Genomic DNA, 15,174 nt, shown 5'->3' on the forward strand with positions numbered 1-15,174 from the left:
ATCTTCATTCTCATCCACTCCTATTATCCGTAGGTTTGGTCTTCTCATTGTGTCCTGTATTTCTTGGATGTTTTGAGTTAGGATCTTTTTGCATTTTACATTTTCCTTGATTGTTGTGCCGATGTTCTCTATGGAATCTTCTGCACCTGAGATTCTCTCTTCCATCTCTTGTATTCTGTTGCTGATGCTCATATCTATGGTTCCAGATTTCTTTCCTAGGGTTTCTATCTCCAGTGTTGCCTCATTTTGGGTTTTCTTTATTGTGTCTACTTCCCTTTTTAGGTCTAGTATGGTTTTGTTCATTTCCATCATCTTTTTGGATGTGTTTTCCTGTTTTTCTGTAAGGACTTCTACCCATTTCATTATGTTATCCTGTTTTTCTTTAAGGATTTGTAACTCTTTAGCAGTGTTCTCCTGCAATTCTTTAAGGGATTTTTGTGCTTCCTCTTTACTGTCTTCTACCTGTTTACCAGTGTTCCTTTGTATTTCTTTAAGTGTGTTATTAAAGTCCTTCTTGAAGTCCTCTACCATCATCATGAGATATGCTTTTAGATCCGTGTCTAGCTTTTCTAGTGTATTGGGGTGCCCTGGACTGGGCGAAGTGGGAGTGCTGGGTTCTGATGATGGTGAGTGGTCTTGGTTTCTGTTAGTAAGATTATTAGGTTTACCTTTCGCCATCTGGTAATCTCTGGGGTTAGTTGTTGTCGTTGTCACTGTTTAAAGATTGGAGCAGAAGCTGTGTTCCACTCACCAGCAGTCTCAACATCCTGTGGCGGGGGTCGTGGGTAGCTGGCGGGTGTCAGCCGACCCTGCGCTCTAGCTACCCCTGTGCTGGTCCTGCCAGAAGAGGCCTGTGGTCCTACTCAGGCCGGTTTTCTGCTTCCCTAACTAATGCAGTCTCAGGTCCCGTGCGTAATTGGATTGGAGCAGAAGCTGTGTTCCACTCACCAGAAGTCTTAAGATCCTGTGGCGGGTGTTGTGGGTAGCTGGCGAGTGTCAGCCGACCCTGCGCCCTAGCTACCCTGGTGCTTTTCTGACCGGAAGAGGCTTGTGGCTCTACTCAGGCCGGATGTCTGCCTCCCCAACCAAAGCAGTCTCAGGTCCCGCGTGATTTGACTGGAGCAGAAGCTGTGTTCCACTCACCAGCAGTCTCAAAATCCTGTGGCGGGGGTCGTGGGTAGCTGGCGGGTGTCAGCCTACCCTGTGCTCTAGCTACTCCGGTGCTGGTCTGGCCGGAAGAGGCCTGTGGTCCTACTCAGGCCGGTTTTCTGCTTCCCTAACTAATGCAGTCTCAGGTCCCGCGCGCAATTGGATTGGAGCAGAAGCTGTGTTCCACTCACCAGAAGTCTTAAGATCCTGTGGCGGGTGTTTTGGGTAGCTGGCGAGTGTCAGCCGACCCTGCACCCTAGCTACCCTGGCGCTTTTCTGACCGGAGAGGCTTGTGGCCCTACTGAGGTCGGATTTCTGCCTCCCCAACCAAAGCAGTCTCAGGTCCCACGTGATTGGACTGGAGCAGAAGCTGTGTTCCACTCACCAGCAGTCTCAAAATCCTGTGGCGGAGGTCCTGGGTAGCTGGCCGGTGTCAGCCGACTCTGCACTCTAGCTACCCAGGTGCTGGTCCGGCCGGAAGAGCGAGGTCTCTTGTACTGGTATGGGCACTACTTTCTGAAGCATTGGGAAGTTTTCTTTTATAATTCTAACCTGTAGCTCATGGGGATACTCTGGTACTTTTGCTCGATAGAAAAGGGGAACATCATTAGCTAGTTTGCAAATACTTCTTATACGGCAATATTGCAGTGTCTGGGAAATCTAGCTGTGTCCGGGATACTTGAGAACATGCATGCTTTATTAGGCTTATGCACGTGTATTCTATTGCTTGAGGTAAAGTCAGGTGATTTTGGATACTTGAATTTCTTGTAAACTTGACTTGAATTCAGGTGGGCATCACAGATCTTGTTGTGAATACTTACAGTGCTTGCTGCACAGTACTGCGTTGGATCAACTTTCAAGTTCGAAATGTCTTGAAAGAGGTCATGGTTTCCTTTGGCTATAAATAGGTTTCCTCAAGAAATAATGTTCTGTGGTATTGGTATCCAGGGGCCAAGGTTTGTACAGGGAAGTCGGATGGCGAATCTGCAGTTTGGTACATTCTCGTGTACAGGGAAGATGGATGGCGAATCTGCAGTTTGGGATGTTCTCGTGTACAGGGAAGTCGTATGGCGAATCTGCAGATTGGGATGGCGAATCTGCAGTTTGGGACATTCTCGTGTCCCGGAATCTTTACTAGCACAGTGAAAACGCTTTGACAGAAACACCTGATGCTGTGGTTTCACCTTTCAATTTTGCATTTTAGAAAATAATAAAAAAAAAAAAGAAAAAAAAAGAAAATATTTTCTATGTCTTTGGCTTGGATCTCTTCTTCTTTTTATGTCCATAATTCCTCAATTCCTCGATTTGGTCTTTCATGGTATTCCAAAGCTCCCAAATGTCCAATTTGTGTGTTTTAAAAAATAATTATCATCTTATGTGACTGATTCACCCAACTCTTCTATCTTGCTTTCAAGCCTTGATACAGTTTTCTTCATAATGCATTCTCTTGGCAAGAATTTCCAGTGATCTTTTTATCTAACAAATTGAAATTTTTCTTCTTTTTTCCAATATATTAATATTTATTCAATATAGTAAAAATATTAAATATATTATATTTATATCATTAATGAGTATATTATACTATTATATGCTATATTATATATAGACACACGTTATATGTTTTATATAACAATATATAATATATATCAACATATAATATATCTTGTATTAATATATTATTCAATATGTTCAAACTATATTCAATATTTTCAATATTTTTCTTCAGTATTTCTGTTTATTTCATACTGTAAATTGTCTTCTTCACTTCATTTAGCTGTTTGTGTTTCCATAGGATTTAATAAATTTCTGCTTCTCTGAGTTCATACATGTGCTTGTTAATGTCCTCTATAAATTCTCTGAACAGATTTATAATTGTTTTATTGAATTCGGTATCTTGAATTTTATCTTCATTGAGGGCTGTTACTATGGGATGAGTGTTTTGGGGGTATTGTTTTATTTTGTTGTCATTGAGGACTATTACTATGGGATTGGTATTTTGGGGGGTATTGGTTTAGTTTTTCACATTGCTTTTGCTTTTCCAATGAGGCCTGGACATCTGGGGCTTTAGTTCAGTCTCTTGCTATGTGCTTTCAGCCCATGAGGCCAGAGACTAGAGGTGACTGTCAGACTGGCTGGACTGGGGGGAAGATTGGTCTGGAATGAGGGGTTTGCTTTACCAGGTCTGCTTACCTGGACGGCTAGGGGATAAAGATGCTCTTGAAGCTGGGGAAGGGATAGAGGTATTCAGGGTAGAGGGGCTGCCTTTCTGGTCTTTGATCCATGGGCTGAGCTGATTAGGGGTTTTCAGGGCTGGAAAGGGTTGCGGGTGGTCAGTGTTAGAGGGGCTATCTGCTTTGGTCCAAGGCAGTTTGCTGGAGTGAACTTCTAAGGTTTGTCTGTTTGAAATTTTGATCAGTCTGTTGGCCTTTACTTAGAACATGTGTTTTCATGTCAATTTTTGTCGCTAAAGAGCTGTCACTAGTGACTTCCGGAGGTGAGGCTGTAACCCCATCACTCTGTTCCTCTCTGCCATATGTGGACCTCTTCTTGGCTGTTTCTCTGTCTGTTCTTCTCCCTCTCTATTCTTCACAGTCTGTCACAGCTACTTCATGTAGCCCTGATATCTTAGGCACTCTTGGCTTGACCTGTCTAGTTAAATATCTCCTTTTTTATCATAAGAATCAGTTTCCAGTAGAAGTCTACTTGACTGGAATGAATGAAAATGGCCAAATCTCCTCAGTAAGAGGCAAGGTGCTTGACTGAATGGTTTCTCACCTTTCCCAAGGAGGGGGAAGATTCCACAACTCTCTGGGTGCTCTAGGATAGTTGTCTGTATTCCTTTGTCTGCCTTGTTCCCTGAGTGTGATTCATCCAGAAGAACTGCTGATGTGTATCTGGCTTGCTTCAGAGCCCCCTGGAGTTGACACACCGGCTCTCTCATGATGTTCTGAAGTTCTGAGTCTGGGGCTGGCTCACAGCGAACACAGTCAATGTGGAGATACTTGTTCTTGGAGGGACCAGTGCACCCAGAGTGTGGAGCTGCAGGCCTCACTACTCCTACACCTCTTTTTTGCTCTGCTCAGGATTTGTAGGAGTCACAGTGTTGGATACGCCTTGCTTTCTCTGTGAACTATGTGGATTTCCCACCAGGAACCTGCATCTGACCACCTCCAACCTTCATTTCCACAGTGCACCCCTGTCTGCTAATCGCTCCAGTTTTACTAATTATTTCACTTGGGAATTTGATTTTGTTTAAATTCAAGTTTCACTGAAATGTTACTTATTATCTTTTTAGTCATTAATTAAAATATTTGGCAAAATATAGTGTAGCCAATCTGGTGCAAATCATTTCTGAAACAACCCCGAGGATGAAGAGGTAGATGGCCAATCCCTATGACTGGATTTCACTCAATGCTCATTGACACCTCTTGTTTTTGAAGTATGTCACATAAATGAAAACTCCATTGCACTCTAAATTGTTTTTCTATCGTCATTATTTATGGCACATGACATCCTATAATTTTTTCTAACCTTTGTTTGCTGAGTCATATTGGGATTTTCAATAGGATAATCAACTGCAAAAGGGCATAATTGAGTTTCCTTGTGCAATTTGTTTATCAATGGCTTTTAAAATTGGGGACAGAATAGGAAGAAAAATGGTTATTAGCAACTTGTGAATCAATATCCTCATGTCACTGTGTGAATTTTCTTACTGTGGTAACAGGAGCCCGAGCTCAATTCCCAATGGTTCCCATATTTGATGATATAGTTTTATTAATTAGAGACACATGTTTCAATGTAAATGATGAGGTAATCTTTGTCCTTGGTATCCATGCTGCCTGGCACTTTGGAGGATGCTGGCTGCACCATCTGGCATGCACTTGATGTACATGATTTGTACTGCGTGCAAACCTTTGACATGGGACAGACAAGGTACCTTCTTCTCCCAAGACAGTTTCAATTTCTGATCATGTGAATTCCACAACTATACCTTTTGGAAGACAGAAAAAAAATCATGAGAATCCTGGTTACTACTCCTGATACCTTGGGGGTGTGATTGACAGCCAGTTGAGGACCATCTATGGAAAGAAGAGGGAACAGCCCAGAACCATCACGGAGTGACCGAAACAGATGACCTGAGCTATAGACTTGGACAGTTATGAAAACAGTTAGTCAACTTAACATTCCAGAAGAGATTGAGTTGGCGTTTCTGTCAATTACACTTGATCCCAAGTAAGGGATATGGAAGGGCCACAGGGAGTGATTTCTCCAGATGTCTGCCAATGCCTTTGACAGTCAGTGTTCCCCCAAAGGACTGTGGTGAATAGGATGCACATCTATTTCTGTGTCTGTTGAGAGAACAAAGGTGAGAGGGAGACTCATCATGAGGAGGTGGCTCTTGGGAGCACAGATGCTGGAGATCTGTATGAGGTCTCCAGGAGACCAGGATGTTGATGTTGGAGCTTGCTTCTCCTGTAGACTTTCCCCATGACCTTGTGTGGTTCATCCCGTGTGAAGACACTTGGCACTTGTTATTCCTCTGGGAAAGATCATTTTTAGCAGTGGAAGGAACAGGGCAGAGAAGTCTCTTGTCATTAGAGACACGGGGTCATTGGAGAATGAAATGCTTCTATTGCCAATAATTGAATGCTCAGCATACTTCAATAAAATCAATAGCTACAGAGTAACAAGTCACAAATGATTAAGATGGCTAACAAATGGAATTAAGCTGGCCACAGGGCCTTGCATTTGTAGTATGGTCAAGTTGGGTTAACAGTAATCAGCATGTAGGAAGAATGGAGTTGCAAAGTCAGATCAACATTGTGATGGCCAGCTTTGGAGCATAGGACTATTGAATTCAAGACAAGACAGTGACCGTGCTAATAAACTGTCGCAGTTAGGGTTTCTTTGCTGTGAAAAGACACCATGACCAAGGCAACTCTTGTAAGGGACAACATTTAGTTGGGGCTGGCTTACTGTTCTGAAGTTCACTTCATTTTCATCAAGGCAGGAAATATGGCAGCATCCAGGCAGGCATGGTGCTGGAGGAACCAAGAGTTCTACATCTTGATCCAAAGGCAGCCAGGAGAAGACTGGCATTCTCAGGAAGTTAAGGAGGAAGCTTTCTCAAAGCCCCCCTTCCCCCCCACTCCCGCAGTGACACACTTCCTCCAGCAAGGCCACACCTCCTAATAGTGACACTCCTAGGACCAAACATATTAAAACCACGACATTCCACTCTGTGGTCCCCTATAGGCTTGTTCAAACACATGAGTCTATGGGGACTGTGCCTAGTCATAGTGTAATGCAAATGCATTTAGTTCAACTTCAAAAATCCCCATCGTCTATCATAGCCTCATCAATGTTTAAAATTACAAAGTTCAAAGTCTCTCCTGAGATTTATGCCATCTCTTAACTGCAATCCCCTTTAAAAATCAATATCAAAAAAAGCAGATCACATCCTTCCAACATATCATGGCACAAGATATACATTACCATTCCAAAAACATCATAGCAAGGAAATGCTGGACCAAAGCAAGACTGAAAACCAGCAGGGCAAACTCCAAACTCCATGTCTACATGTCCAATATCAAAGCTCTCTTCAGATCTCCAACTCCTTTCATCCTTGTTGACTGCTCTTGGCATTCGGCAGCAACAAAGTTTCTTCTCTTGGGCTGGTACCAACTCCCTATTAGTAGCTTTCCTCAGCAGGTATCCCATGGCTATGATATCTCTAACATCTTGGGGTCTCCAAGGCAACTTCAACTTTATACCTTCTTCTTCCAGTGTCTGGGATCTACACATGATCTTCTGAGTTCCTCCAACGGGCTTGGGTCACATCTCCAGCTCTGCCCTCTGTAGCCTCTAGCTCAGGCTGATCCATGCCACTGCTGCTGCTGTTCGTGGTGATCTTCTCATGGTACTGGCATCTCCAATTTACTGGAGTCTTCCAGTGCAACTAGGCTTCTTCATTAACTTCTCACGATCTCTTAATGATGCCAAGCCTCAACTCCTTTCCATGACCCCTGCAGTCCTGGGCCATGACAACTGCAATGGAAGCTGAACCTTCACCAGTGTACTTCCCTGGCCTCTCACCATGCCAAGCCTCGCTGCTTTCCATGACCCCTTCATATTTTCAAATCAAGTACCACCCCAGGTGATTTTTACACATTACCACGTTCAGCTCTAGCAGGAGCTACAATCTTGGTTATCTTTGGAGCACAGTGTTTTGTTTGTTTGGTTGGTTGGGGTTTTTTTTGTGCTCTCAGAAAACACTTCCCAGAAAAATTTACTTCAGTGATGCTAGTCTCTTCCAATTTCTTAGTTCCAGCTCAACAGCATCAGTTGTCCCAATAATCTCTAATATTTTTGACCCGAAAGCCAGAGTCATGTGGATGAAGCTGCTGAGTTGTGCTGCTTGCTGGAGCTGGAACATGGCCCCCTTATTCTATTACATTACCAAAAGCTTTCTGTTTTCCAGTTCCTTCACTGCCTAGCTTGGCTGTCCTGGAACTTGCTCTATAGACTGACCTTGAACTCTGAGATTTGCTTAACTCTCTACTGAACGCTGGGATTTAAGATGTGCACCACCATGCTTAGATTTAAGCTTATCTTTAACTGGAACATGCTCTGTACCAGGCTGGTCTTGAACTCAGAAATCTGCTTGCCTCTATCTCCTAGGATTAAAAGCATATACCACCATGCCTGGACCTAAGTTTTTCATGGCCAGGGTTTTTCAAGATCTGTATTGTAGTTCATTCCAGATTAAAAGTACAAATGAAAACAATAACCAAGTAATAATAATGCCTAACATAACTATTCCTTGTTCAATTGCAAACACATCAGCAATAAGCGTAGCTGCGTGGGATATTGCCCCAAAGTCACCATTCCCTTAATTTGTTTATCTCCTAGAACAGGAGTCAGCTCCATTGCACTTCTTGGTGTCCTTTTATTACTTGAACCATACATTTTGTATTTTTACTTTTTAAGCTTGCTATGCTTGATCCAAAGACTTCATAAGCGTAAACCAGAAGACAAAGTCTATGTTGGGCTTTTCTGAGACTTCCTTTGTCAGCGCAATTAATGGAAATCTCCTTATCTTAGCTTTCAGACAGGGCAAAAAGCAACAATATTCTTCACATAAACATAAGAGCAATCTTCAGAGTTCAAATCACCCTCAGTACCAATGTCTTCCATATTCTAACTAGAATGCCCATTAAGCCCCACTTAAAGCACTCCATGGCTTCCCAAATCCAAATTCCCCAAATCCATATTCTTCCAAACTAAAACCTGGTCAGACCTATCACAGCAATATCCTAGTCCCTGCTACCGACTTCTGTCTTAGGGTTTCATTGCTGTGAAAAGACACCATGACCAAGGCAACTCATTTAAGGGATAACATTTAATTGGGGCTGACTTATAGGTTCAGAGGTTTGCTCCATTATCATCAAGGTGGGAAGCATGGCAGCTTCTAGGCAGGCATGGTGCTGCAGGAGCCAAGAGTTCTACATCTTGATCCATAGGCATCCTGAAACATCTTCGAGGAAGCTCTCTCAAACCCCACCCCCTCCAGTGACACACTTCTTCCAGCAAGGCCACACCTCCTAATAGTACCATTCCTTAGACCAAGCATATTGAAACCACCACCTATACCTTTAGTAAAATTGCTATTTAACTATAGTGATTCGGTTCAATGGTGCTTTTGAATACATGTTCATATATGTTTGCAAACTCACTGGAGACTTTCTTTTCTTTCTCTCAAAACATGGGAGCATCACAAGAAATGAGTTCTAAGGTGATGCCTGGAAAACCACACCAATTCAAATCACTAAAGAAATAACTTCCTGTCTCCCACTGCTGTAGAGAATCCCCAGACTGGATTAGACAAACAGAACAAAATCTATAGGAATTTTACGAGGCCTTAAGATAAAATGTAGGGATTTTTTTTTTCAAGAAATTTGAAGGTCCAAGTGAGCTGGTTGGTTTTCTTGATGAGTTTGAATGAGCATCACCTAAGGTAGATAATGTTAATGAGCCACAGACAGAGGTACAGCTTCTCATTGGCTTGCTTATAAAACCACTGTTTCATGTCCCATACATTCTACATGCGGCTCCATGAAATGATCATTTTATATTATTTAAACTTTCCTCGAGTAGTAAACATCACTGTCTTTTAGTGATTTCAAAACTGGGTTAATGTAGCAGAAAAGGATCTCCTCACTCGAGATTATAGATAGTATTTTAAAAATAAGAGCAATTCAGTCTACCTAGCTGTAAAATATGAGCAAGCAGGCTTTGCTTTGTAAATGAAGTATGACTTCAGTAGTAAGATCTTGGTTGTTATAATGCATGAAGTGAGCATAGCGGCGAAACAAAAATCACAGTTATATCAATAGATAATGGAAGACCTTGATACAGTGTAACAGCCACTTCTGAAACACATTTCAAATGAATGTAATTATATAAATGGATGTAGCATATGACAGATTATAGAAAGTGTCTCTAACACAGACTGGAGTCTAGCAGGGAGTTTAGAAGTGCAGTGCAGTGCCTGAGAAATCCAGGACTGCTCCTGCAACCCCTATGATCCCGCCTCAGGTGCCATTTTGAGAAAATATGTGAGACTGGGCATTAGTAATCAAGTAGAAGATGGAAGTCTATATAAAATCTATTTGATAAATAGGAACGTTGATAAATACTGTATCACCAGATAAATATCACTGATGCTATTGAACATGATAAGGTAATGAAAAAGTGGGTCCCATGTCAGAAACTATTGCCTTACAAAACGCCTTGACATGAGGAGGAGAACCTTGATCACTTGGAAGGGGCATAAACTATGGCCAGTCCTTTGTAAAGAGAGCTGTTTAAGTGGCAATATCACTGTGAATGTATGTTACTTCTGAGAGTGTTTGTCTGCATGTGTAAATGCATGTGCCTTAGTTAGGGTTTTACTGCTGTGAACAGACACCATGACCAATGCAAGTATTATAAAGGACAGCATTTAATTGGGGCTGGCTTACAGGTTCAGAGGCTCAGTCCATTATCATCAAGGTGGGAGTATGGCAGCATGCAGGCAGGCTGGTGCAGGAGGAGTTGAGAGTTCTACATCTTCATCTGAAGGCTGCTAGCAGAATAATGGCTTCCGGGCAGCTAGGATGAGGGTCTTAAAGCCCATGCCCACAGTGACACACCTACTCCACCAAGGCCACCTTCTAATAGTGCCACTTCCTGGGCAGAGCATATACAAACCATAACAGCATGTGTGCATAAGTATTGATTGATTCAGTAGATTACTTTCCTGTTTGGAGAAACAGTAAAAGTGGTTAAGAGGGGACTTGAATAAGGGATAATAAAGCTAGCTCATAAGAATAACCTTGCAAGGTTTTTTTAAATTAATTAACTTACGTATTCATGTTACATCCTCATCACAGCTCTGCCCTCTCCTCCTGGTCTTTCCTCATACAGGCCTCCTCCCCTTCTCTTCTGACAAGATGGAGCTCCCCCCACCTCCCACCTCAGGTATCATGCCAACCTGGTACATCAAGTCACTGTAGTACTAGGCCTGCATTCTCTCTCACTAAGGCCAGACAATGTGGTCCAGCTAGGGGAATGGGATCCATAGACAGGCAACATATTCAGGGACAGCCCACACTCCAGTTGGAGTCCCACATGAAGACCAAGCTGCACATATGTGTGTGGGGCCTAGGTCCAGTCCATGCTTGCTCTTTGGTTAGTTGTTCAGTCTCTGGGAGCCCGCAGTGGTCCAAGTTAGTTGACATGGTGGACTTCCTGTGGAGTCCCTATCCTCTTTGGGCTCATAAGTCCTTCCCCCAACTCTTCCATAAGACTCCTTGAGCTCCATCTAATATTTGGCTGTGGATCTCTGCATCTGTTTCCATTGGCTCCTAGGTAGAGCCTCTCAGAGGACAATTATGCTATGTTCCTGTCTGCAAGCATAGCAGAGTATCATTAATAGTGTCAGTGACTGCTTCTTGCCCAAGGGATGGGTTTCAAGTTGAGACTGTCATTGGTCGCCCATTCCCTCCATCTACTCCATCTTTGTCCCTGCACATCTTATAGGCAGGGCACATTTTGAGTAGAAGGTTTTGTGGGTGGGTTGGTGTTCTTATCCCTCAACTGGGAGTATTGCCTGGCTAGAGGAAGTAGTCACTCACTCAGGCACTCACTGCTAGAAGTCTCAGCCAGAGTCACCCCATAGACTCCCTGGAGCCTCCTCCATCCCAGGTTTCTGGCACATCCTAGAGATGCCTGCCCCATTTTCCTTCACTCTCCTGGTCCACTCTCCCTTGCTCTCCCCACACCTGTCCCTCCCACCCTGCAGTTCCCATCTCAGATATCTATTTTATTTCTCCTTCTGAGTGAGATTCAAGCATCCTGCCTTGGGCCTCCTTGTTATTAGGCTTCTTTGGGTCTGTGGGTTGTGGCATGGTTATCCTGTACTTTATGACCAATATCCACTTATAAGTGAGTATATATAGTACATGTCCTTTTGTGTCTAGGTTACCTCACTCAAAGTGGTACTTTCTAGTTCTGTCTATTTGCCTGGATGTCCTTGTTTTTAATAGGGGAGTTAGTATCCCATGGTATAAATAAACCACATTTTAAAAATTCATTCTTTGGTTGAGGGACATCTGCATTATTTCCAGTTTCCTGGATATTACTAATAAAACTGCTATTTACATAGTGGAACAAATGTCTTTGTATGGTGGAGCATCTTTTGGGTATATGCCCAGGAGTGGTATAGCTAGGCCTTGAGGTAGAACTGTTCCCAATGTTCTGAGAAATTGCCAAATTGATTTCCAGAGTGGTTGTACAAGTTTGTGCTTCCACCATCAGTGGAGGAGTGTTTCCCTTGCCACAAAGTGCTTTCATAAAGAAATTGGAGAGTCCTTATACTAGCAATTTAAAAGTAAACCTGAAACCTGTAGAAAACAAACAAACAAACAAACAAACACACCTAAGAAGATTAGATGGGAAGACATAATCTAACTCAGGCCTGAAATCAATTAATTTGAAACAGAGTCAGAAAAACCAAGAGCTGGTTTTTGTTTTGTTTTATTTTGTTTTTATTTGTTTGTTTTGTTTTAGAAAATCAACATGATAGACTAACCCTTAGCCAAACTAACTAAAAGACAGAAAAACAGTATCCAAATTAACAAAATCAGAAATGAAAAGGGAGACATAACAATGGATGCTGAGGAAATTCAAAGAATCATTGAGTGTTACTTCAAAAGCCTGTACTACACAAAATTGGAAAATCTAATAAAAAAGAATGATTTTCTAGACAGATACCACCTACCAGAGTTTAATTAAGGTCAGGTAAATCTCTAAATACTCCTATGACCCCTAAGGAAATAAAAGCAGTCATTAAAAATCTCCCAACCAAAAACAACCCCAGGGCCAGGCGGTTAGAGCACAGAATCCTACCAGACTTTCAAAGAAGAGCTAATGCCAATACTCCTTAAACTATTCCACAAAATACAAACGGAAGGAATATTGCCAGACTTATTCTATGAGGCTACATCCATTTTGATATCTAAACCACACACTCAACAAAGAAAGAGAATTTTAGACCAGTTTCCCTTAAAACATTGATGCAGAAATAATAAAATACTCACAAACTGAATCCAAGAACACATCAAAGATATCATCCATCGTGATCAAGTAAGCCTCATCCCAGGGATGTAGGGTGGCTCAATACATAAAAATTCATCAGTGTCATCCACCACATAAACCAACGGGAAGGAAAACAAAACCACACTATAATCTCATTAGATGCTTTTTGAAAAGGTCTTTGACAAAATCCAACACTCTTCATATTTAAAGTCTTGGTGACATCAGGGATATAAGACGCATTACCCTATAAAGGCACCATATAGCAAGCCAATAGCCAACATCAAATTAAATGTAGAATAAATTAAAGCAATCCCACTCAAATCAGGGACAAGACAAGTTTGTCCACTCTGTCCCTATCTCTTCAATACAGTACTTGAAATCCTAGCAAGATTGTTTAGTAACAAAAAGTTTTTAAAGAAAATCTAAGTTGTTGGTTCGGTGCTAGGAGAAACATGAATGCTACAGGCAGCGAATAAGTCTCTGGATGAATGTTTTTATATGGATGGCACTTTCAAATTAGGAAAATATTCAGTAAATTTTCTGAGGTAATTGTCTATTGGAGAGAAATAGAATTCATTTCTAATTCACAACTTAAAAAATGAATGTATGAGAAAAGCACCAGGGTAGCTAGGACACAGGGTCGGCTGACACTCGCCAGCTACCCACAACACCCACCACAGGATCTTAAGACTTCTGGTGAGTGGAACACAGCTTCTGCTCCAATCCAATTGCGCGCGGGACCTGAGACTGCATTAGTTAGGGAAGCAGAAACCGGCCTGAGTAGGGCCACAGGCCTCATCCGGCCAGATAGCTAGAGCGCAGGGTCAGCTGACACCCGCCAGCTACCCACGACCCCCGCCACAGGATTTTGAGACTGCTGGTGAGTGGAACACAGCTTCTGCTCCAGTCCAATCACGCAGGACCTGAGACTGCTTTGGTTGGGGAGAGAGAAATCCGGCCTACATAGGGCCACAAGCCTCTTCCGGTCAGAAAAGCACCAGGGTAGCTAGGGCGCAGGGTCAGCTGACACTCGCCAGCTACCCACAACACCCGCCACAGGATCTTAAGACTTCTGGAGAGTGGAACACAGCTTCTGCTCCAATCCAATTGCACGCGGGACCTGAGACTGCATTAGTTAGGGAAGCAGAAAACCGACCTGAGTAGGACCACAGGCCTCTTCCGGCAGGACCAGCACCGGGGTACTGCCAGCTACCCACAACCCCCGCCACAGGATTTTGAGACTGCTGGTGAGTGGAACACAGCTTCTGCTCCAATCTTTAAACAGTGACAACGACAACAACTAACCCCAGAGATTACCAGATGGCGAAAGGTAAACCTAATAATCTTACTAACAGAAACCAAGACCACTCACCATCATCAGAACCCAGCACTCACACTTCGCCCAGTCCAGGGCACCCCAACACACCGGAAAAGCTAGACACGGATCTAAAAGCATATCTCCTGATGATGGTAGAGGACTTCAAGAAGGACTTTAATAACACACTTAAAGAAATACAAAGGAACACTGGTAAACAGGTAGAAGACATTAAAGAGGAAGCACAAAAATCCCTTAAAGAATTGCAGGAGAACACAGCTAAAGAGTTTCAAATCCTTAAAGAAAAACAGGATAACCTAATCAAACAGGTAGAAGTCCTTAATGAAAAACAGGAAAACACATCCAAACAGATGATGGAAATGAACAAAACCATACTAGACCTAAAAAGGGAAGTAGACACAATAAAGAAAACCCAAAATGAGGCAACACTGGAGATAGAAACCCTAGGAAAGAAATCTGGAACCATAGATACGAGCATCAGCAACAGAATACAAGAGATGGAAGAGAGAATCTCAGGTGCAGAAGATTCCATAGAGAACATTGGCACAACAATCAAGGAAAATGTAAAATGCAAAAAGATCCTAACTCAAAACATCCAAGAAATACAGGACACAATGAGAAGACCAAACCTACGGATAATAGGAGTGGATGAGAATGAAGATTTTCAACTCAAAGGACCAGCAAACATCTTCAACAAAATTATAGAAGAAAACTTCCCAAATCTAAAGAAAGAGATGCCCATGAACATACAAGAAGCCTACAGAACTCCAAATAGACTGGACCAGAAAAGAAATACCTCCCAACACATAATAATCAGAACAACAAATGCTCTAAATAAAGACAGAATACTAAAAGCAGTAAGAGAAAAAGGCCAAGTAACATATAAAGGCAAGCCTATCAGAATTACACCAGATTTTTCACCAGAGACTATGAAAGCCAGAAGATCCTGGACGGATGTTATACAGACACTAAAAGAACACAAACTCCAGCCCAGGCTACTATACCCAGCCAAACTCTCAATTAACATAGATGGAGAAACCAAAGTATTC

At 42.4% G+C, this 15,174-nt stretch overlaps 1 protein-coding gene across 4 annotated transcripts in view; it reads left to right on the forward strand.

Annotated features, from left to right (window-relative positions):
• The window catches only part of Dlgap2 (DLG associated protein 2), a 796,232-nt gene that overhangs the window by 76,014 nt on the left and 705,044 nt on the right, over window positions 1-15,174 (forward strand). Inside the window, exon 1 of one of the 4 annotated variants that reach the window (XM_085844127.1) lies at window positions 10,615-10,671. The exons of the other annotated variants lie outside the window; for them this stretch is intronic. The gene's annotated coding sequence lies outside the window, so the exon portion shown is untranslated. Of the gene's footprint in view, window positions 1-10,614; window positions 10,672-15,174 lie in introns of those variants that run through there. 4 annotated transcript variants of the gene reach the window in all.

Source organism: Mus caroli, unplaced genomic scaffold, assembly GCF_978045245.1.
Source record: "Mus caroli unplaced genomic scaffold, Mus_caroli_1 scaffold_10, whole genome shotgun sequence".
NCBI lineage: Eukaryota > Metazoa > Chordata > Mammalia > Rodentia > Muridae > Mus > Mus caroli.